Genomic DNA, 25314 nt, shown 5'->3' with positions numbered 1-25314 from the left:
TTGTAGGATGACGTTGGTGATCAAGAAGAGGAGGAGGAGTATGAGGGCAGCACCAAGGATCAAATGGTGGAAACTGAAAAGGGGTAATTGTGAGGTGGAGTTCAGGGATGGGTTAAGACAGGCACTGGGTGGCAGTAAAGAGTTACCAAATAGCTGGGTAACTAGAGCAGAGTTAGTAAGGAAGACGGCTAGAAAGGTGCTTGTTATAACATCTGGACAGAGGAAAGACGACAAGGAGACATGGTGGTGAAATGAGGAAGTACAGGAGAGTATACAGACAAAGAGGTTGGCAAAGAAGAAGTGGGATTGTCAGAGAGATGAAGAAAGTAGACAGGAGTATAAAGAGATGAGGTGCATGGCAAAGAGAGAGGTGGCAATGGCTAAGGATAAGGCATATGAAGAGTTGTATGAAAGGCTGGACACTAAGGAGGGAGAAAAGCACCTGTACCGATTGGCTAGACAGAGGGGCCGAGCTAGGAAAGATGTGCAGCAGGTAAAGGTGATAAAGGATAATGAGGGAAACATACTCACAAGCGAGGAGAGTGTGTTGAGGAGATGGAAAGAGTACTTCAAGGGGGTGATGAATGAAGAGAATGAGAGGGAGAGAAGGTTGGATGATATAGGGATAGTGAATCATGAAGTACAATGGATTAGCAAGGAGGAAGTAAGGATAGCTATGAAGAGAATGAAGAACGGAAAGGCTGTTGACCCAGATGACATACCTGTGGAAGCATGGAGGTATTTAGGTGAAATGGCAGTGGAGTTTTTAACCAGATTGTTTAATGAAATCTTGGAAAGTGAGAGGATGCCTGAGGAATGGAGAAAAAGTATTTTGGTACCGATTTTTAAGAATAAGGGTGATGTGTAGAGCTGTAGTAACTACAGAGGGATTAACTTGATCAGTCACAGCATGAAGTTATGGGAAAGAGTAGTGGAAGCTAGGTTACGAAGGGACGTGATGATTAATGATCAGCAGTATGGGTTCATGCCGGTAAATAGCACTACAGATGTGAGGTTTGCTCTGAGAGTGTTGACAGAGAAGCACAGAGAATGTCAGAAGGAGTTGCATTGTGTTTTTGTAGACTTAGAGAAAGCATATGACAGGGTGCCTAGAGAGGAGTTGTGGTATTGTATGAGGAAGTCAGGAGTGTCGGAGAAGTATGTAAGAGTGGTACAGGATATGTATGAGGGTAGTTTGACAGCGGTGAGGTCTGCGGTGGGAGTGATGGATGCGTTTAAGGTGGAGATGGGGTTACATCAAGGATCAGCTCTGAGCCCTTTCTTATTTGCAATGGTGATGGACAGGTTGACAGACGAAATCAGACAGGAGTCCCCGTGGACTATGATGTTTGCAGATGACATTGTGTTCTGTAGTGAGAGTAGGGAACAGGTGGAGGAGACCCTGGAGAGATGGAGTTATGCTCTAGAGCTCTAGAGAGAAGAAGAATGAAGGTCAGCAGGACTAAGACAGAATATATGTGTGTGAATGAGAGGGAGGATAGAGGAATGGTGAGGATGCAAGGAGTAGAGGTGGTGAAGGTGGATGAGTTTAAATGCTTGGGGTCAATAGTTCAGAGTAACGGTGAGTGTGGAAGAGAGGTGAAGAAGAGAGTACAGGCAGGATGGAGTGGGTGGAGAAGAGTGTCAGGAGTGATTTGTGACAGATAAGTACCTGTAAGAGTGAAAGGGAAGGTCTACAAGAGGGTAGTGAGACCAGCTATGTTATATGGGTTGGAGACAGTGGCATTGACAAAAAGGCAGGAGTCAGAGCTTGACGTGGCAGAGTTGAAGATGTTAAGATTTGCATTAGGTGTGACGAGGATGGACAGGATTAGGAATAAGTATATTAGAGGGTCAGCCAAGGATGGAAGGTTTTGAGACAAAGTCAGAGAGGCATGATTACATTGGTTTGTACATGTGCTGATGAGGGATGCTGAGTATATTGGGAAAAAGATGCTAAGGATGAAGCTACCAGGTAACAGGAAAAGAGGAAGGCCTAAGATAAGGTTTATGGATGTGGTGAGAGAGGATATGCAGGTGGTTGGTGTGACAGAGCAAGATGCAGAGGACAGGAAGAAATGGAAACAGGTGATCCACTGTGGCAACCCCTAACGGGAACAGCCGAAAGAAGATGATGATGAAGGGAGCATATATATGAACATGGTTGCACTATAAGAAAAAGGAATTCTAAGCAAGCATAGTACTAATTCTGTTATTAACAACAATATTATTTTTACAGTGTTAGAAAAAATGAGATTGGTCCTTTAATGGGTGACTAGGTAAACTACCTAGAATATACAGAAGTTCAATGGCAGGTTTATTTTGCAGCACACTGTCCACCTGGTTTAAATGATGCTATCAATATTACTCGTATGCTGAAAAGGAGGGCTTACAATACTTAAAGTCCATAAATTCTAATTTGTGTATTGTTTTTAATTAAATGATTGTGGTTAAGCCATGTCTGGTTTTTGCATGACTTTATGTTTTAAACTAATGGGTTATATTTTAAACTGTAGTATTTTTAGGTATCTGTTTCTTTAAGGCAACATGTACATTTGTCATGTGATGGTTCCATTTCCTATTTAAACAGTGTTTTGGTTTGTGTTAGACATTCTGAAGAAGTCCTTTATACACTTGGACAGAAGCGCTTAATGATGGTTTTTAAACTGTTTTGCTTGGTATTTGCTGCCTTTCATTTTATTTATTTATTTATTTGTCATTTACTTTGACTGGCATTCTCCCATTTCTTTGGATAGTGTTTCTACTTTGACTTATGACAGGGACCCATACTAACAGTGGGAGGGAATAAGCCACTGGCTGGCTGGTATCCAGTTGCTTTGCTTGGGTTACCTGGGATAGCTCTGTTGAGCAAAAGCTGAATGTAAAACCAGTCAACCTGCCAAGCATGTACTAAGAATTGCTTCACTCACTGTAGGTTCACTAACAGGATGGAGCTTGAAAGTAGGAGGCCATGATGGTAAGAAAGAGACTGGACATCCTATGCAGCTAGGAAACAAGATGGAGCACAGTGCAGAAAAGCCACTTGGCTTTGGATCTATATTCTACTACTGAGGAGGAGGAAGACAGGCCATGCTAGAAATGGTTTGGGAATTGTGTTAAGGGAGCAGTGCCAGAAAGCTGTGAGAGATGTCATCAGAATTAGTGACAGACTTATGGTAATCAGACTTCAGCCTAATGTTAGGGCAGTATTCATAATCCCAACCCTCCATATAGTAAGGTTTATGTTTTTTAATATACATATATATATATATATTCTCTAAGATGTTCAATATGTTTTAAATGTTTTTATATAATTTTTATATATATAAAAATTTTTTATATATATATTTTTCTCATATACTCGAGCATGTTTTATGTACTTGAGCATTTTTATGTAATGTAACATATTGAGATTTAGTATGTATAAGACATAATGTGATGATGCTTCTTTAAATGTTTAAATAATTGACTTTCCCACTCTTTTTTGTAATTATTCCATCATTACGAATTATTCACTTAACAATTAATGAAAGGTGATATAAATTACTAAGGTGAAATGAAAATGTAATGATCTGAAGAAGCTAACATTAGTGAAAGCGCTCATCTTTGCTCTCTGTTCTGTCTGTTTATGTCAAATAAACATTTTGGATTTATATCGGAGAAGTTTCTTGACCGAAGAATTGTATGACTGCATTTGAATTGTAGTTTGGATTTACCATACACCACTACATTGAAACCGCTCCACTCCACGCACAAGTGCCCAATCGTTTTTGCTTGAACTATATTTTTATTCCAGGTACTTGGTGCGTTTATCCGTTGAATCGTTAATCTGTTTTTTATGATTTCTTACTTCTAACAGTTCAAACGGAGGGTGGACTGTGAAACTTTTACAAAGGAACTGAATCAGCGATATAAGGCTGAAATTACAGTCTATATTCACGTACAACAAGAGGTTGGTGGCTGAGTAAATAGTATATAATTTTAACATTTGCACTCATCAACGGTTGTAGCGAGTGCATTTTAAGCTATATTGGCTGCGGTCTTTGACCAAACATACAAGCTTGACTGCTACGAATATTACGTGAACAAGAGGTTGGTGGCTGAATAAACAGTATATATTTTTAACATTTGTACTCATCAACGGTTGTAGCGTGTGCATTTTAAGCTACATTGGCTGCGGTCTTTGACCAAACATACAAGCTTGACTGCTACGAATATTACGTGAGCTTTAAAGAAGACACCTTACGTTAAAGAAATAGAACGACATGGCGCAGATTGAACTCCCGTACCGGCCGAGAGGTGAAGACCGAGGCGAGGATACTATTGGGATGATGTCAACACCCGGAGATGAAAATCAGGGCTCAGAGAATGCACGGAGAACTGGAGATGAATACCGAAGCATGAATGATTTAACAACACGCTTTATTAAACATTTAAAAGGTACCAATGCATCAACCTGGTTTATTGAAGAAACTGATGGAATTAGTGACATTTCAGCAGCAGCAGTGGACATGGACAGATTACACAGGCTACTTGATAATATAGAAAAAGATTTTTACAAACTCAAACGTTTACAAGCACAAAGAGCTCATTTTGAATTCTGTCTGCATAATAATATCATACCACGGGGTTTAAGAGTCTTTTCCATGCCTAGTCAAGGAAAAGACTACCCTGAGCTGCTGGCGTTATGGCAACGGATTAACATTGAGACAAGCCGTAAGTACCTAAGGCTATTGATTGACTTTTTTCTACCAGAAGAAAAAATATTGGCTGATAGTTTAAATGCTAAACACTCTGAATTGTTTAATGATTTTCCTGACAACATTGTCAATGTTTTATTTGATAATATGCTAGATTGTGTATCAGCATATGAACATAAACTATACCAGCAGAAACGGACAAAAGTTTCCCGAGATTTTAGGGATTTTAGATCAGGGAATGTCTTCACTTGGCCTAGAAACATCCCCTATAATGGCAATTCTGTTAGGGACAATAATACAATACCACATACAAATGTAAGGACAAGTAACAATATAGCTAATTCCTATGAAATTAATGAAAATCAACAAACAACTAGTGGTAGAAACCTAAGAAATAATAACACTCAAAGGGAAATAATATTCACAAATGATAATATCCCAACAGACAAACCTAAAACTGTGCATACAACAGAAAATAAAGCGGCACACAAGAAAAATGATGCCAACTCACATAATATTATTAGTAATGTTTCAGCTGACATGGATAATAACATAACAATTGAGAATGATGTAATCATAAATTGTAATGACTCATCTGACGTTATACATATAACACATGATGGGGCTGGTAATAACACTAATTTATATCCAAATGTTAACATTACCAATACAAGAAGTAAGGATAAGTCTACAACTATTCCTACTGTAAAACCTAAAACACAAGAAAATGCCAATATCGCAGGCACACGCATTGATCTGTCATTCCCTTTAGCCATACGCCAAGTCAAAGAGCAAAGGAGGTCCAGATCAATGAGCAGGGGGAGGCAGAAAAGAAAACCATCAGGGGAGCCTCTTTACCATACGACTATAAAGAAAATGTGGAACAACAACCACAAGGATTAATTCTTAATTTATCCAGCATAGACTTGACAAATGATGAAGTCAAACTGTTGAACAAGGGTTTAAACTTCATCCCACATGCTAATAGTAATGTGATAGACACAGTGAGGGATCTTAAGGTATTCTGTCGCAACTTGATGCTGAAATATTTATTCAAATCAGATACTAACCCTGAAATAATGAATACATCTGTTAATGTGAAGAAACAGTTTCATTTCAAGAACCTAAGTGATTTTGTACCAAATAATCACCCCTTGGTAGAGACTTACTTTAAATTAACAGAAAATGAGCTTCATAAATTCTACATTAATAATGAATCCAATTCAAATAAGAGGAGAAGATTCAATAATTTAACCTATAATGAGAGAGTTAGTTTGAACAAACTAAAAAACGATAACAATATCACTATTAGACCGGCTGACAAAGGCTCTGGAATAGTGATTTTAGATACAGAATATTATGTATACAAAATGAATACAATGCTACATGACAAGTTTTATAAGAATGAATGTATGAACTCTATAAATGATATGTGTATCTATGTACATAATGTATTAACTGATATCTTTAAAAGTGGACTTATTGACAAAAATCTATATGAGTATTTGTATATACCCTCACCCACCATTCCCATTATACAGGGCCTACCTAAAATCCATAAAAACCACACTGACCCACCGATGCGACCAATCGTATCTGGGAAAGGATGGGTGACAGAGCATATTTCTGTTTTTATAGAGAAACATCTGAGATGTATTTTAAATCACAACCAGTATGTTTTAAAAGATTCAAAACATTTTTTAACAGATCTTTATGAAGCTTTAAAAGACTGTACAGCTATAGATAAATTGATACTAGTCACGCTAGATATTCAATCACTATTTACAATAATCCCGAATGAATTGGGTCTACACTATGTAACATGCTATCTTAAAAAACACAGTGATTATTCTGAAGTTCTCATTGATTTGATAACACACTTTCTTGAATTGATCTTGGATAATAATGTTTTTATGTTTAATAAAAATGTTTACAGACAATGTGAAGGCGTAGCTATGGGCACTCCATGTGCAAATAGCTACGCTAATATGTTCCTAGCCTACTGGGAAGAGACAACATTGTTTGACCATACATTATTCAAATCCAATGTAATATTTTATAGGCGCTTTGTGGATGATTTATTTATTCTATGGAAAGGTAGTACAACCGCCCTGAAAGACTTCTTTGTAACAATTAATGATCTAACAGAGTGCCTTAAATTCACAACACAATTTAATGAGACTAGAATTGAGTTTTTAGACCTATTCATTGAAAAATTGCCATGTGGTTTGATAAACACTGGGATTTATAGAAAGAATTGTCACAGGAATATGCTTTTGTTCAGAACTAGCATGCATCCTACATATGTTTTTAAGAATGTTATGAAAGGACAAGCTCTCAGGATGTCTAGGATGAACTCTAACACATTAGGATTAGAAAGGGACTTGAATGAACTAAGTAATCAACTAATAGAAAGAGGTTATAAATCGAACGAAATTAAAGAACACCTAGAAATAACACCTGAAATAAGGGCAACCAGAGGTGCACCATATTTTGGACCAGCAAATTTAATTAACATGGACAGAACTGGAGGTCTAAATAAAGTCAAGTTCCCAGCGTTCTATACTAGAGACAATGATGAAATTAGACTCATTATAAATAAATATTGGGACATTTTAACTATTGATGAAGACATAAAAAGCATAGTTGGTGAGAGACCCTCATTCTTATATAGGAACAAGATGAATTTGAAAAGGATGCTGTGCTATAATACATATAAAAAAGATTCAGATACCATAAATACCACAACACCTTGTGGCAAATGCAATTTCTGCAAACTAATCAACACAGAGCCTATTTTCCTACATCCTGACTCTAACAGAGAATTTATTATAAATGCTAATGCTAACTGCATGACATGTCACGTAGTTTATTTAGCAGTGTGTTCAACATGCTCATCCTTCTATGTGGGCAAAACTAACAGGTGCCTACGTGATAGGATGAGGGAGCACTGCTATAATATCAGGAAGCTGAACACTAATAATGCCCTAGCAAAACATGTAAAGGAAGCAGGTGCACAACACACTTTCACCTTTAGAGTCTTAGAGGTTATAACACCAAATCCAAGGGGAGGAGATATAAGGTGTCACACTGAAAACAAGGAGAGTGGTTGGATTATTTTATTAAGAGCTGATAGAGGACATGGTTTGAATGAGAGGGCATCAATCAAACCATACCTTAAACAAAGAAGACATATTAAATAACATTTATTCATTCATTTATTTATTTATTTATTTATTCAATAATACTTTCACCTTCTTGTAGATATAATTATCTCTATATATATTTCTTACATATAAGGTATTCCTTATATATAAGGTCCTTTATGCTTGATACACAACAAACTTATATATTGCAAGATTTATTAAACCATTAATAGGAAGTTATGACCCAATACATATATAGCCTCATATACTCTATACGATACACACTAGTATGATCACATATAGAAACATTTAAGATCTATTCTTACAGTTGGCATTTATACATTTAGTTTATTTATCAAACATAGCACACAAAATATATATATATTTCATTTTAATGTTATACACCATATAATATGAATTCATATATTTATTATATTTATAATATTTATTTAACATTTATTTATCCATTCATATTTACAATACACATTTTTATATATACATACTAGTTTTAATAATAATTTTTAATAATTTTTAATATTACTTATACACATATATATTTATACATCTACATGTTTTATATATTATACACATACAATATACTCATATATTTGTTACATACACATATCTTTATATCATTCTCTATATATATACATTATTACTATACTAGAATATACTCTACATATCACATATACACATCATATATATATATATACATATATATATATATATATGTATATATATTTATATTCTGTTATATTTAATTTAATTTTCTTTGTGGTTAATGTTCTTTAGACACTGACACACAGAGATGATATCAGAGTCTAGTTCACAATTTATGTATTCATGTTCATGCTCCAGATTACATGTAAAGTTTAACAAACCCTCCATATAGTAAGGTTTATGTTTTTTAATATACATATATATATATATATATTCTCTAAGATGTTCAATATGTTTTAAATGTTTTTATATAATTTTTATATATATAAAAATTTTTTATATATATATTTTTCTCATATACTCGAGCATGTTTTATGTACTTGAGCATTTTTATGTAATGTAACATATTGAGATTTAGTATGTATAAGACATAATGTGATGATGCTTCTTTAAATGTTTAAATAATTGACTTTCCCACTCTTTTTTGTAATTATTCCATCATTACGAATTATTCACTTAACAATTAATGAAAGGTGATATAAATTACTAAGGTGAAATGAAAATGTAATGATCTGAAGAAGCTAACATTAGTGAAAGCGCTCATCTTTGCTCTCTGTTCTGTCTGTTTATGTCAAATAAACATTTTGGATTTATATCGGAGAAGTTTCTTGACCGAAGAATTGTATGACTGCATTTGAATTGTAGTTTGGATTTACCATACACCACTACATTGAAACCGCTCCACTCCACGCACAAGTGCCCAATCATTTTTGATAGTACTAATTCTGTTATTAACAACAATATTATTTTTACAGTGTTAGAAAAAATGAGATTGGTCCTTTAATGGGTGACTAGGTAAACTACCTAGAATATACAGAAGTTCAATGGCAGGTTTATTTTGCAGCACACTGTCCACCTGGTTTAAATGATGCTATCAATATTACTCGTATGCTGAAAAGGAGGGCTTACAATACTTAAAGTCCATAAATTCTAATTTGTGTATTGTTTTTAATTAAATGATTGTGGTTAAGCCATGTCTGGTTTTTGCATGACTTTATGTTTTAAACTAATGGGTTATATTTTAAACTGTAGTATTTTTAGGTATCTGTTTCTTTAAGGCAACATGTACATTTGTCATGTGATGGTTCCATTTCCTATTTAAACAGTGTTTTGGTTTGTGTTAGACATTCTGAAGAAGTCCTTTATACACTTGGACAGAAGCGCTTAATGATGGTTTTTAAACTGTTTTGCTTGGTATTTGCTGCCTTTCATTTTATTTATTTATTTATTTGTCATTTACTTTGACTGGCATTCTCCCATTTCTTTGGATAGTGTTTCTACTTTGACTTATGACAGGGACCCATACTAACAGTGGGAGGGGATAATAAGCCACTGGCTGGCTGGTATCCAGTTGCTTTGCTTGGGTTACCTGGGATAGCTCTGTTGAGCAAAAGCTGAATGTAAAACCAGTCAACCTGCCAAGCATGTACTAAGAATTGCTTCACTCACTGTAGGTTCACTAACAGGATGGAGCTTGAAAGTAGGAGGCCATGATGGTAAGAAAGAGACTGGACATCCTATGCAGCTAGGAAACAAGATGGAGCACAGTGCAGAAAAGCCACTTGGCTTTGGATCTATATTCTACTACTGAGGAGGAGGAAGACAGGCCATGCTAGAAATGGTTTGGGAATTGTGTTAAGGGAGCAGTGCCAGAAAGCTGTGAGAGATGTCATCAGAATTAGTGACAGACTTATGGTAATCAGACTTCAGCCTAATGTTAGGGCAGTATTCATAATCCCAGCCTATGCCTATGAAGTTTACTGAGGAAAAGAGTGTATTCAGACAGGAGTTGCAGAACCTACTTGGTAAAGGAGGAAAATGTGAATTGGCGTTAATAATGGGTGAATTAAATGCACATATTGGGGCAGACAATACAAGACACGAGGACTGCCTGTGTCCACATGGGTGGGGGAGAGACCATTCTAGACTTCTGTTAGGCAAATAGCTTAATAGTAGCCAACAAGTGGTTCACAAAGAGAGAGACAGTCACAAGATCACATACAAGAGTGACCAACATGCAACTCAGGTAGACTTCATCCTAGCAAGGACAGAGCACTGGAGTATAATCAGTGATTGCAAGGTCATCCTCAGTGAAACAGTCAGCCCACAGCATAAACCACTGGTTGTCACAATCATCTACAAGCAGTGGATGGAGTAGGCTCTAAGGTCAACAGAGACCAGGCTGAAATCCTGGAAGTTGACTGGAGAGAGAGAGCACAACAGTTCAGGGAATTACGCAGGGCTCTATCAACTCGAGAAGAAGAGGAAATACATGATGAAGAAAATGACAGTGCCTCAAAACAGCAAGTGTGAGGACTACAGACCAGATATGCAGCTGGGACAGGTATGGAAATAAGGTACATAAGGAAAGCTGATGGTGGAAGAAGTTTCATTTGTAGAAATAAGTCAAAGAGAGTACATTACTGTGGTTCAGGCACATGTGCAGAAAAACAGAAAACAATCTGGTGAAGAACATTTGGGACTGACAGAAAGAAGGCAAGATGAAATAAGGATATCCAACAAAGAGGTGGATGGATTGTGTGACAGAAGACCTGCAACACTCAGGCATGAATGTGAAAGAAGACAGAAGAATGGCATTAAATATAAAGGGGGGGGCGACAGTTGGCACAACACTCTGACCTCATGTAGAAAACTGGAAGAAAGGGATTGATGCTGCTGCTGATGATGATGATTAAAGTTCTCCATGAGTATTAAATTTGGTTGAATGAGGAGTCTCTCCAATAGTTCTAAGTATGAGCTATGGGTTTTATGAGGCATGTGACCTATAGCTTGCAAGGATATGGTATGGGACTTTGTCTATGAACTCCAGCGCATCATCCTGTTTGACCAGTCGAGAGATATGCTTGTTATTGATTTCTATCAAATCACCTCCACCTTTAGTACCTGTCTGTGCAGTTGCTGTTCTAAATGGAAGGCATGGAAGCCTTGCACTGCTGGGGTACTTTATGTGGCTTTAAACTACTTCTTAGTAACTGTACAGATCTCCTCATTCTCCAAGGTGAGGAGAGCTTGGAGTGAGTGGAGCTTCTTGTTTAGACTCCTGCCATTGAACAGTAGCACCTTTAGAGTTCCTGCAGTAGATTTTGTTATGCTGGAAGGTTTGTCAGTTTGGCACTGCCTGAAAAAGGCTCTATGAGGTAGGACAATGTTTTAGCCAATATCTAAAAGCCTAGATGGGACAGGTGAAGACCATCCTTGGCAAATAAACTTGGTTTGTTAGCCATTTCATACCATGCTGACAAATATTGTATCCCTCCTAGAATGGCACTAAAAACTAAGCCAATTATTAAAGGCAATTATCTTTTGTTAATATTGTGGCATCATCTTTGGTGAAGGTAGAATGCTGCTCAGTGCTAGTCACATACACATCTGTGATACACAGTGCGAGAGCTCCATAATGTCTCTCTTCATATAGTCAATGGTCATTTACATCTACATGGAGCCTGACTGAATCATACTGGTACCTGTGGTGCAACGACCTGAGTGCATGTGTAACCTGGTGGATCCTAGTCCCTGATAGGCAGCTGACTGTTATTTTCTCCTTGTTTAGCCTAGTGAGTGGGGTATCAGTATGTCATTCAATGGAATCCCTCATGACTACAGTCCTGGGTACTGTATTGGCTTGCTTTATGAGTTTGATAGTTCAGGCTCCATTGCATGTGGCTACCAGTGTTAAGTGTTGTTTCTGTTAAGTGTCTTCAGGTTTCCTGAGGATAATTTTTGCAGGTGGAATGTCTAGCAGAGTTTGGGGATTTAGGGATATTGCAGTTAATTGCCTTAGCATAAGTAGGTCTTTGTATAGGTTCATAGGTTCATACTAGGCTATCTGCCCAAGGGCATTTATAAGCCTAGCCCATAGTTATTTGGCTTTCGCCACCCCTTTAGTTTGAATAAAACTATGCCTATTATTTTGCTGTGCCTCTGTCAAGCAGTGACACTGAAGTAATCCCTGGGGTATATCTGCGATCCCCCATCCATTGGTCAAGATTCCTCTTGAACAAGGCCAGCGAGGTGCTCTGCCTCACATGTACCGGGATTTTGTTTCACAGCATAGGGAGTCTCTGGGTGATGAATCTGTCCCTCCAGCATGTTCTATTAATAACCGTGTCAAGGTTTAAGTCTCCCGCCCTTGTGGTTCTGAGGGATCTAGATTTTTTGAGGTGAAGCATATTCATCAAATCAGGGTTTAACATGGCCTTATATGTCAGGCACAGGTCACCTCTGAGCAAGCGGTATGAGACTGAATAGAGCTGGAGTTCTTTCAGTCGGGCAACATAAGACATATTTTTGAGACCCTTTATCCTTATGGGGTACATGCTATGTGTGATGGGTAAACCTTGTGTGTCTCTGGCAACTATTGTTACTATGAGTGTTTGTATATGAGAGCTTTGCCTCCAGAGACATTCTGTATATACATCTTTCACATACTGTATTTGTTTCTTTGAGGATTAAATGATTCTCCTTGAACATTAGACAATTGTTAAATTGTCTCTCAATATTTTCACAGCCACCAAACTGGCTGTTGAGAAATTGTGAAAGTGCATATCCATGATGTCAGGTCCTTTATTAGGTGAGCTACTAGGGTATGATGCACATGGGATTAATAGTGGGTTGACTAAGGGTGCTTTTGGAGCTAGTTAATTGAAGTGCAAAACAATAAAATAAATCTCTTATCTGCCAAGGATGGAGTAAGATTAATATAGTATGCTCACAGAGTGTGGCAAAGGCACTAAGTAGATGGGAGTCCTGGGAAAATGAGCAGGAGACAATTTGTAGTAAGGGTGATTTACTTAAGAGCAATACTGCTTTGCTGGGCTGGCACTGATATTAATTTTTTTATGAAAAACAATGGGTGAGAAAAGTATTGAAATAGCATACACAACAGACAATAGCAATAAAAGAAGGGAGGAAGAAACTTTGGAAATCAGATCATAAGGGGCAGAACCCAGAGACACAACCTTTTAAAACCAGAGCAGGAAAAGGGTGGAAGAGTTGGGGGAAAATTCAAGCTGCAAGATGTAGACTAGCTAGAGAGAGATCCATTCAAATAAAGCCAATATTGAAGCTCTAGTCCTATGACTCTGAGCTACAGGTCAATAACCCCAGGTAGGCTAGAATTTCAGAAACTTTAATGTCCCAATGTGAACTGTTCATCACAGCTGAATTCATCTGAAAACTGACATCAATCATTTCTTTCATGGGAACAGTACAGTGCCATATGGCAAGAACATGTAACAGTGTGAATAAGGACATTTATGTTTATAGCCACTGTTGTAGAATCTCAGAGTTTGTATAGAGATGTGAGGGATGTTATGGGTGAAGGAAAGAGTGACCCCTGCAAAAAACTTTGTCTGAGTATCTTTATTGTAATTTTGTAGATGAAAGTTTAATGGTTTGTGAATGATATACATAGCTAGCTTTATGCACTGGCAAACTAGGTAGCCACCTTGGATGCCATTCAGCCATTATCACTTTTATGGCTTCCTTATTTATGTATTTTCTTTCAGAGAGTGAAAGAAAATATCCTGTTGTAGACTGCTGAGGTTGACTGGAAGAGAAATGCCCTTTAAAGAAATTTATGTCATTTTTGGCCTTTCGGCTCTGTCCCACCCTTGATTTACACAACAAATCTGGATTTGTTACATAGCTTACGGGTAGAAGTCCACACTAAAAGCCAGGAAATTTTGAGTTTTGTACTGAATAGAATGACTGTGATGAAAAACCAAAGAGCAACAGGAAAAGAGAATTCTGCATTTCGGGTGTATATCTCAGCATGGTTTATATAGTAGCAAGTAACATTTTACGCATAGCAGGCAACCAGATATTATAAATAGTTTAATATTCAACCTAACATGCATTTATGTGAAATAAGGCAGGTACTGCCCCTATTTTCACACAATGTCCCTGATTTTGCCTCCATTTTTTTGAGTCTGTTCTTAGTAAAATATGTTGGTTTCTGACACATTATTGAGGACTATAGTCACTAAATCATAAGACATTTTAGTTTCAAACTTTGTATAATTCAGAAAATGCATGCTGTTAATCTTAGCTGGGCAATTAATTCTGCTAATTTCAGGAACACAGCAGCTGATATAAAAAAAAGACAGAAAACTGCGGAACTGTTTTCCACTGTTTTTATTGTAGACAAGAGGGGAACTTAACACATAACTTAACACATAACTTAGCAAATAAAAACAATATTTAAAAATCTATCACTGATTTTTGACCATTTTCCTCCCATTATTTTTGGTTTTGTCCATGATTCCTGCAAAAAGTGGTTGAAACTATGGTTGGAATGTTTACACTATGACTGTGTGTTTATATAAAATAAATTACTGTATCCATCAATATTTTCTTGTTTAGTTACAGTCAAACATTAGAGGTATACACTTATAAAAGTGGTAGAATCACTAAGTATGGAGCAGTCGGTGGATACATGTGATTTACTCTCCTGTTGTTTATCACTGTTAAACAGTCACTCTTCTGGCATGGAAAAACAGCGTCACCCACTATGTTGCATTTTACTGAATTCAGTGTGTAAAATTATTATTGTTGTGATTTAAGTCTGCATGTGTGCATGTATGAGTTAATGATATTGTGGCTGACTGCTGTGTGTTTGCATAAAATAAATTAGTGTCTATCATTATTTTTTTAGTAATAGTCAGACTTCTGAGGTATACATAATTAGCAAAGTGGCTATGACTGTTGGATATAGGAGCAGCCTGTGGAAAAATGTGACTTACCATGATAGTTGTAGAGTACAAAATGGGTGATTCAAACAGCAGCCAGAGACTCATGACTTCAGGGGGTGCCCAAAGCTGGCTCTCTACCCACTACAGTGCCCCAGGTTCAAAGAGTTGTGTACATCATAAGTGCTTAAAACTGTTTTTTTTTTAAATACACACCCACATTTTCTTACATGCATGCATGCTTTACTTACATTTTTGTTTAAATCAGAAGGGAGGGAAATTAAGTGCATGCACACTGAAGTACACACAAATTCTTTCAGGACTAAGAACTTTTTTTCTGCTTAAAAAATAAACTACATATCTTGTAGCTTGGCTGGTATGTATAATGTACACTTTATCTTCAGGGGCTAGAATAAGCATGTGCAATGTGTGCGTGTGTAGGTGCGTGTATGTATGTATGTGTGAATTCACCTCAGATTTGGCAATTACATTTACTCTTGAACATCTTTCTCCTCAGAGCCTCACAAGATTTGCACTTGACCCTCCTTCACCTCAGAGCCTTGAAGGATTTTTTTAAATTCACGGAAGTTTTAACAGTTGACAGCAGGCATGCTAAAATAATTTTTCAAGTAGAGAGTTCTTACCATTCAGAAAATAACTACTTGTCATAGATAAGTCAAATTTGGTGCAACAGGAGCACTGTCTAGTTAAGTGACTTAGAGTCACACAAAAGGCAAATGGAGGTAAAATGAATCAAACTCTGTGCTACAGAAAGCAGCTCATTAAGAGCTTTAATCCTCTGCCAGACTTCTACTGACTTCTTAATTTTCTGTGAGTCACTGAAGTTTACAGTCACATAATAATACCAGCCATTAGAGTTTTATAGTTCTTGTTGTTGAAAATGTATGCTGATGTTAAACCTGTTGCTTTGTTACCTTTTTAAGTGAATTAAAGTAGTCTACCCCTTATCTGTCTGTGGTTTTGCAGAATATATCTAATTTCATCTCATATGTTTGCTCTGTCATGCTAACCTATTTTTTCTGGTAAGTCACTGAGGGTTACAGTCATTCAGTAATAGTAGTCATTAGAGTTCCATATTTCTTATTGTTTTGTTAATTGTTTAAGAGAATTAGATTAGAGCTGTTAACAAACTGTTCCTATAGTCAGAAATGCAGTTTTCAAATCCTTCTACCTCCATTTGCCTACTGTGTCACTTTGAGCAAGTCACTAAGCCATACTATGTTCCAGGGTCACCCCAGAAAAGGGATATTTAGAAACAGGTAAAATAAAAATTGCTTTGCCTATGATTCTTGAGCAAAGAAGCTAAAAGATATGTTGATCTGTTTCATGTAAAATCTGTGACAAATTGTTGTGGAGTGCATTCATTAGATAATGACAGGCATGTGACAGACTTAGAATCCTTCAGAAAATGCTTGCTAACAAAGTTTGTTAGCACAGCAAATTTCTACCTATGTAAAAGACACATTTTAAATATATTCCTAATTTTGGATTTCTGTCTCTGCTTCGTGAACTAAGAAGTTGAGAGGGCAGGGAGAGGATTACAATGACTTGCATTGTTTGTTTCTGATGGCAGCAAGAACAGATACATTTCTGGGCTATGTTTTATGAATTTTTTTCATTCACTTGATCTTAAGCAAATATCTGGGGTGTACAGTCATACAACGGGCTATAACTTGATTTTGTGCGTGTGTGTGTGTGTGTGTGTGTGTGTGTGTGTGTGTGTGTGTGTGTGTGTGTGTGTGTGTGTGTTTAAATACTTGGTTCCTGCATCCCAGAGTAGTAATGGTGTAAAGGAAGGAATTTATTGTAGTAAACTGGAGCATCATCATATAAACCATGTTCTCTGGGTAGGATTATTTGGCTTTTGATAAACTGAACAGTGAGTTTAATTGTAATATTTTAATTATGAATGTTAATTTAGATTGTTTTTTGCTGATACTTGGGCATGGAAGGCACTTTGTTGAGCTACACTAGTTTGTCTATTTAGTGCAAATGAATAAGACTATGAGCTGTTAATGAGGTGCTTCCCACAGTCCAAGGTTTGATTCCCTCATCCTTTGTTTGTCTACTGTGTGACTCTGACCAAGTCACTTCACCAGACAGTGCTCCAAGGCTGAACGCAAAAAGGTATATTTGGGTTGAATGTGCTGTTAGCAAATGAATTACATATTTGTGTTTTGAATTTTGCACATTTCTCATAGCTGCTAATAAGTACTGCACTATTGACAGTGAATCCCTATAGTTTCTTATGCTTTAATAGGTTGTCAGAAGCATTTGCAATAAATGTAAATTTCAAGGGAAAATAAGTTTACTATTTCTCATACTTAGTCTGTTTTCAGTGTGAGATTGTTTTAATTAGCAAGTGGTTGTCTGTGTTTTTGCTGTAAAAGTTAAAATAAGTTTTAATTAAAGACAAATATCTGTATTCATTGTAAAAGCAAAGAAGATAGGCAAACTGACAGTTTTGGACAGTGTTCAATGGTAACTGGGGAGAGACAGCCAAGTAACGGGATACTGGTATGACTGCGGAGGTCTGCTCCATTTTACTACGTAGGGCCTCATTTGACCATAATCTGGTTTTGATGACTATGAAATGCTGTTGCGATATGGCATTATCAGCTATTTAAATAGGTCAGACCTGTACTGACTGTTTCCAGAGGAGATTGCTATTCTTGATGACATGGAAGACACAGGGAGTTAAAAAAATGAGAAGTTTGTGTCCAGGAGGTATTTAAGCCCCCAAAAAAAAAACCATATGTTGCATGCAGTAATATTTCTGATTTTCATATAACTTGTGGGTTGTTGAATAAAAGCTGTTGCAACTTCTGTATTGCCTTTAATTGTTTTGCCTTAATTATTTTACTAAATGCATGAATTCATTGATAGGCCTGGATTGTGTAATATAGTCTAAACAAGCTGTATTTTAATAAAATATTTTTGCAGTACCTTCTTTACACCCTCCACCAGCTAAGAAAGAGATGTGGTTTGTCAGATCAGTGCATTCTGCATTTTGGAGTGATGTTTAAAACTGCCTGTTCAACATCCTTTATGCAGTTGCCGAAGCATATTACTGTTATAGTCTTTTCTACAAGATAGGACTATAAATAATTTATGTATTTAGTTAAATGTTGTGGCTTTGTCTGTCAGTTAATGCAGAGGACTAAAACTCTGATTTATTAATGTGTTGCTTCCTGTGCCAAGGGTGCAAGATTTGAATCCTTCCACCTTCATTTGCCTAATGGGAGCCCTTAAGAAAATTGGTTATCCAGACAATGAATTGAAAATTTGGGCTAGGGTACTCTATACTGATCTCGGAGACTGCATGACTAGTAACTACCTATGAATATATGGCTGTGTATTTTTACTTGTTTGTCTTTTGTGTAGTCTTCATATCCTTCCTAACTCTGAGTGGAATTTAATCAAGGTGTTCTGCTTTCCTCTAACATCCCAAAGACTGTCGTAGGTGAACTAGCATTTCACCCAGTTTCCCTGCAGGTGACTTTGTAGGTGGCTTATTGATGCAGACTACAACATTGGTGCCTCTCAGCAAGGAGTTCTCTAGTTCAATTATTAGCTGATGTGCTTTCTATACCGATTCTGCATGTCCTGACTGTGTTACTGTGCATTTTCTCCAGCTGCTCGGGTACCCTTTGACAGCCCAAAGGCACGTGACAACTGGACTGGCAACTCTTCAAATTGTCTGTAGATTTGTGGAGTGTGTATGTGATACAGAAGAAAAGCCTGTCAATCTACTTATTTTCTCTACTTGCCTGGTAAACTCTTTGGATGGCATTGGATGTTCCTGGAGTCACTAGTGGAATCAGATTATACTCAACAGCACTAAATGGATGGAAAGAAGAGTGCAGAGTGAGTGTCTGTTTGTGTGCCTGTCCATTTTGATATAGACCTGGCTTGTTAGGGTCAGTGTATGTGTGTGTGTGTGTGTGTGTGTGTGTGTGTGTGTGTGTGTGTGTGTGTGTGTGTGTGCGTGCGCGTGCGCGTGCGTGTGTGTGTGTGTGTGTGTGTGTGTGTGTGTGTGTGTGTGTGTGTGTTCTTATGTGAAAAAAAATATCAATGCATATTTTGAAAGGTCTGACTTATCAAGGGTAGTGTTAATATGTCTGTGCATGTGAAAAATATATCATCAAAAATGTTATCTGTAGACATACACAACTTTGATGGAACACATACATAACTGTTTTGGATAGCACTAAAAAGAGCATTTATAGCAAGTAATTATCTTTCAAAAATAAATCACAGAAGGAATTATACAACATTTAGAACCTTAGAGCTTCTAGAGGCCTCAAAGCACTCACACATCTTGGCTGTATAAAGGAATTTTGATACAGGTTTAATATATGGTCCCATCCTGAACCTCTGGCCTGTAACCCAGCTAATGTAAAACTGGATATGCTTAGAAATGCACAAATGGTCCTTATAGCTTAAGAGTGGTCATTATTTATTTTATTTTGCTCAGCATTAAACATCAGACGTGCACAGAAGGTTGATATAGCTCATGTGGGCCTGCAATCAATGTGGTTATTACTTCTTTAAATTTCCTAAAAATCAAACCTTGGGACAGAGGGTTGCTACAGTGTGTCTGTGGGGAATGTGGTATCTAAAAGCAAACTGGATAGATTTTATTTCAATTTCTTCATAATAATTTATCAGATATGTATACTGGTGACTGGCACACTGTGTGTATTTGTTTTGCAGTAACAAGTAGAAAGAGGTCACTATGACCATTTGTTCTTTCACTTTAGTCTCTCGGTTTAATTTCTCCAAGTCTTTTGGTTTTCTAGTGCCATGAATGGTATGGACCCCATTCCTAAGTCAAAGTATGATTAAAGTTCATGAAATTTTTATTATTTCAGTCTTTGATATTGGCCAAAACTGAAAGAAATGATAAGCCAGCAAATTATTTGCTGTTAAAATATACAAATGTATTTAATATATTACATAAAAATAACAAAAAGAACAGACCAGTTTCGGCTAGATTAGTGTCATAGCCTTCATCAGTGTTAAAGAAAAAACAATAATATGTTGCTTTTATACAGTACTAGAAATAAGATGTATAATGTGATTGGTTGCCTCATAAATATTCATTTAATCTGGGTGGAAAAAGTCCACCCAATTTGATGATCCATTTTTTTCTCTTTAGTATCCAAGATAGAATGCCATCCCACTTTGTTGGATCTATTCCCCATGACCCTGTCAATAATCATAAAACTGAATGAAGCTGAAAGGTGATTTATGGAGTGTTTACACAAAGCATTACTGGTTTTCTTATGTCTAATGTCACTTAGATGCTCAGAAATTCGCAATCTAAGTGGCCTTGAGGTCTGACCTACATAAAATGCTGAGCAACTACATGTGGCCAGATAGACAACCCAATCGCTATTGCAATTTGCAAATAATCCAATGTCAAAGACATCACTGGAATTCCTACTTGTAAAATGTCTGGACTTCATAACTTTATTGCAGTGGCTACAATGTCCACATGGCATACACCCAGTCAATCTGTCCCCTAGAAGTGTTGTTTGAGTGTTACCTGTAGAGACGGACGTAGTTTCTCGTTTATAATGGCTCAAATAAGAACCCAAATTCTTTCCTTTATGGAACGAAAAATGGCATTTATCCTCAAGAAGTTGTGATAGAGTGTAATCATCCAACAATATATTCCAGTTTCTCTGTACACTGTTGGTTAATACTTCGGTGTTCCTTCCATATGTGGTTGTAAATCATATAGGATTGGGTCCCTGATGCTTATCCTTGTATTTGAGTAAGTCCTCCCTATTGAGGGTTGCAGCCCAGTTGCTAGCTCCTAGGACATAACCCATTTTGTAGCACCTTTCATGAAACCTATTAACTAGATCCTTACAGAAAGTTTCAAAAGTGGAGTTCTGTGAGCAAATATGCCTCATCCTGATAAACTGAGATGTAGGGATATTTCTGGTAATATGGGGAGGATGAAAGCTGGATGCATGGAGTAAGGAATTATACTGTGGGTATTTGCAGAGAACTTCCATTTGTAACATGTGATCTTCATTCCTACTAACTAAAACATCTAAATACGTAATGTGTTCTGTGTGGTAATTCACCGTAAATTGAAGACCCCATTTGTTGTCATTCAGATATCCCACAAATTCCATTAGGTAATCCACATCTGACCTCCACACCATCCAGCAATCATCCAAATACCTCCTCCATATGTCCATTTCATCCAAGTAGATATTATGTGTCCCATCATAAATAATGTGTTCCTTCACATATGCCATGAAGAGGTCTGCATAAATGGGGATGAAAGATGCCCCCATAGCTGTTCCCTGCACTTGCCAATAGCATTGATTTTGATATAAAAAGACATTTTTGGTTAACACGTGTTCAGGTAAACATATCAGGAAGGTGTTAAAACCTGGTTCATACAGATTGGATTTGTATAACCAAAATTCTATTGCATCGAGGCTAGCCCAGTGTGGAATGTTTGTGTAAAGTGCACATACATCTAATTTGCAAAGGAGCCAACCCTGTTCAAGTTGCATCCCAGAGGAAATGTCCAAAAACTCTGTGGTATCCTGAATCCTGGATCTAACCCATTTTAGCAGAGGCTGGAGGTGCATCGTAAGGAATTGGGACAGGGGCTCCATGAGTGAACCATTCCCAGAAACAATGGTCTGCCTGGTGGGTTATGGGGATCCTTATGAATTTTTGGAAGAAAGTATATGTATTGACTATTGGGGTCCGATACTGTAAGATAGTATTTAGTTTTATCAGTAATGATACCCTCCTGCAATGCGGACCCTAAAAATCATCTATCTGTTATTTAAACATAAATGTAGGGTCCAGAGACATACTGGTGTAATATCTGCCATCTGTAAGCTGTTTTTTGCTTCAGCATCATATTGCTGCCAGTTCACAACTACCACAGCCCCTCCCTTGTCGGCAGAAAGAATCACCAATTCCTAATTAGCAACCAACTCACGTAGGCTTTCCATATCAGTCTTTGAGAGATTATTTGCCTTATTATTAGTTCCCCTGTAATTGAAGTGTAGATCTTTGAGCACACAGGATGGACATTGTGATGCATAGGTGGTACAAATCTAGATTTATAGTATGTAAATGTTTTGTCAGTATCCAGATTGGAAACATTGTCATGAAAATGCAACATAAGATTCAGTAATCTACAAAATGCCATAACCTCCTGTGCTAAAAATTCCTCCGAAACAAAAAAAAACAGGGATAAAACTGAGACCTTTATTGAGTAAACATATTTGTGTTTTCAGTCAAAGAAACATTGGAAATATTTAACACATTAGTGTTATCACAGTCATTCATTTCCTGGTGAGAAGTTCCAATAGCCCCTCCATGTTGTTTATTTTTGTTATGTTTCCTCCCTGCTCTCTTATAAGGCCTAAAGGGGCTGTTGTGTTGTTCCTTTTAGGGGTGGGTGAATCAGAGGCCTGCTGCATGTCCAGGTCAGTAACTGAGGAGGAATCTTCTCCAGATGAATCTGCGTACATCCCTCGTTTTCTAAGTATAGATCTGGGGCATTTACATTTGGTAGTTTGGCTAGTTTTACTAGTACCTCCCTCAAACCTGACATGTCTGTTGTAGCTAAATGGATTACCCTTCTCAGAATCTGATTGATCATGTTGAAACTTACGGGCCTTTCTATGCTGTAATTGTTGTTCCAAGCCCAAAAGGTCTGTGATTAATTTATTCAAACATGCAATATAAAAGGGCCGGCCCTCATACACTTTGGTCTCCTCACATAACTTAGTGATATTTGTAATCTCCTTATTTATTACACGTTCATGGTATCTGGCTAGTGCTTCTACAAACCCCATAGAGGTTTGCTGTTGTATAACTGACCACTCTTTAGCTAATTCAGCATCTATATCATTAACCAGAGGTTGTATCTTTACCCTTAGTTCTCTTGGGGATATGCCCTTGGTCATATAAGCTTTGAAAAGCTTACAATGCCAAACATTAGATCTTAAGGATCTCATGTTCTTATTCAGTTGCTGAAACAGGGTTTCAGAATTGTTCTCTGGGCTCAAAGTACTGGTATTGTTGTCAACATTGTTACTATTTTCTAGCCCAAATAAACCTAAATCCTCCCTATCAGAGGATAATCCTGCTAGGAGCCTGGTTAAGTCCATATTAATGTGGCACACTATCAGAGGCAGGAATAACCAATTATAAAGAGTGCAACCTGTTGCAAAAATATAGTGATCAAACCACCAACCAAAATGGCAATATTTCAAAACCAATCAATAATAATATGTGCCCCGCACTAGTTGTGGACCATAATAGCCCTTGTCAAGATATTCATGTATATCCCAACACAATAGTTTCCAACAAACATTGACAATACTATGTCCACAAAATTGATAGTTATATAACCAGTATAGTGAATAGCAATGGTCCTTGCCCTTATATAAATAGTGATGAGTTGTTGCTATTGATCGCCCGGTGTGTTCCAACAACACATTAAATATGCTGCTAACCACACAGATGTCTATTCTCAATGCAATGCCACGTCCACACAACCATCAAAATGATGTATGCAAGAATAACCAAACCTGGCCATTATATAAAATATACAATTTGCATGGACAATAATGGTCCTTGCACACATTACAAGTTTTTCATCATCCAGCGTCAACCTCAAAAAATATCAAAGAAATGAACTAGAAAGACCAGTAAGAGCCACTAATCCTGACCAAATATATTAATCAGGCAATACCACGTCCATCAAACCCAATCGGTATAAAATCTTATATGTAAGTCTGGTTGGTGTTAGATCAATAGGAAGTACCTCTATAACCACAACAAGGCAGCCCTAAAAGAAACCATGTGATAAATTAATATAAAATACAAAGAATATTATGAAAACCAGTCCTGATCCTCCTAATAGTGTACCAAAAGAAAATGCTAGTAATCGCTAGAACAGTGGATCAGACACAAACCCCATAAAAATGAACCATCCACTGATAACCGGAAATAGGTATAATGTTGATATTAATCCTGGTTGATATAAATGGTCCCAATATATCCAATGTTATTGGTTTGTACCATAGGATATCCTTTGAATATGCATTGATACTCTAGAAGTAAACCCCTGGATCAACAAACAGGAAATAGATAGCATTCCATAAATATAACTGAAAATAAGAACAGTTGACTGTCCTAAAGAGTATACATAACCAGCATAACAGTGTTCAAATAACAGTTGTGGTTAGTATAATTAAAGTTCATGAAATTTGTATTATTACAGTCTTCAATATTAGCCAAAACTGCTTTTCGCTGCACCTCCAGTGTGCCCAAATTGACTTCTTCTGTTACTCATATGGAGTTACATGTAACAGTAGCATATATAAATATGACTGAAATGTTTTTATGACACCCATTGCTTCTACTACTATTGGAATATTCTGGATATCCTTCCAAATTGCCCTCGTTTCTGTCTGCAAATCCTGGTATCTTATGACTTTGTGTTTCTGTGTACATAAGACACTGTAATCATTGGGTGTAGCAATTTCAATCAATACTACTTTTGCCTTCTTTTCGTGGACTACTATGTCTGGTTTTCTTACATCGATTTTTTTGAACTGTTGGTAATGGGTGATCCCATGTAATATAAACTTTATCATTTTCTATAATGCTTTTTGGCTCATATTTCCAGTACGTCTCAGCTACTTCAGTATTGTAATGTTTGCACAATCCCCAATGCAACAGTCTTACCACATTATTATGCCTTTCAGTATGCATGCCCCCTGCCATTAGTGTACCACACCCAGCAACAAGATGTGTGACTGTTTCCAGTTCTGTTTTACAGAACCTGCATTTGTCTGTTTCTCCCGCATTCAATGGACTTTGTAAACGAATGTGTATGTGGTCCATTACCCTGGGCTGCCAATAGTGATCTCTCATTTTTTGGTTTAGATTCCCCTTTCCTTAACTATTCCTATGCCAGATCCTGATCAGCATGAGATTGTACCAGGAATTTTCTGT

Source organism: Protopterus annectens, chromosome 3.part0, assembly GCF_019279795.1.
Source record: "Protopterus annectens isolate FY-2018-M chromosome 3.part0, PAN1.0, whole genome shotgun sequence".
Taxonomy (NCBI): domain Eukaryota; kingdom Metazoa; phylum Chordata; order Ceratodontiformes; family Protopteridae; genus Protopterus; species Protopterus annectens.
Note: the sequence above shows the minus strand (reverse complement) of the source record.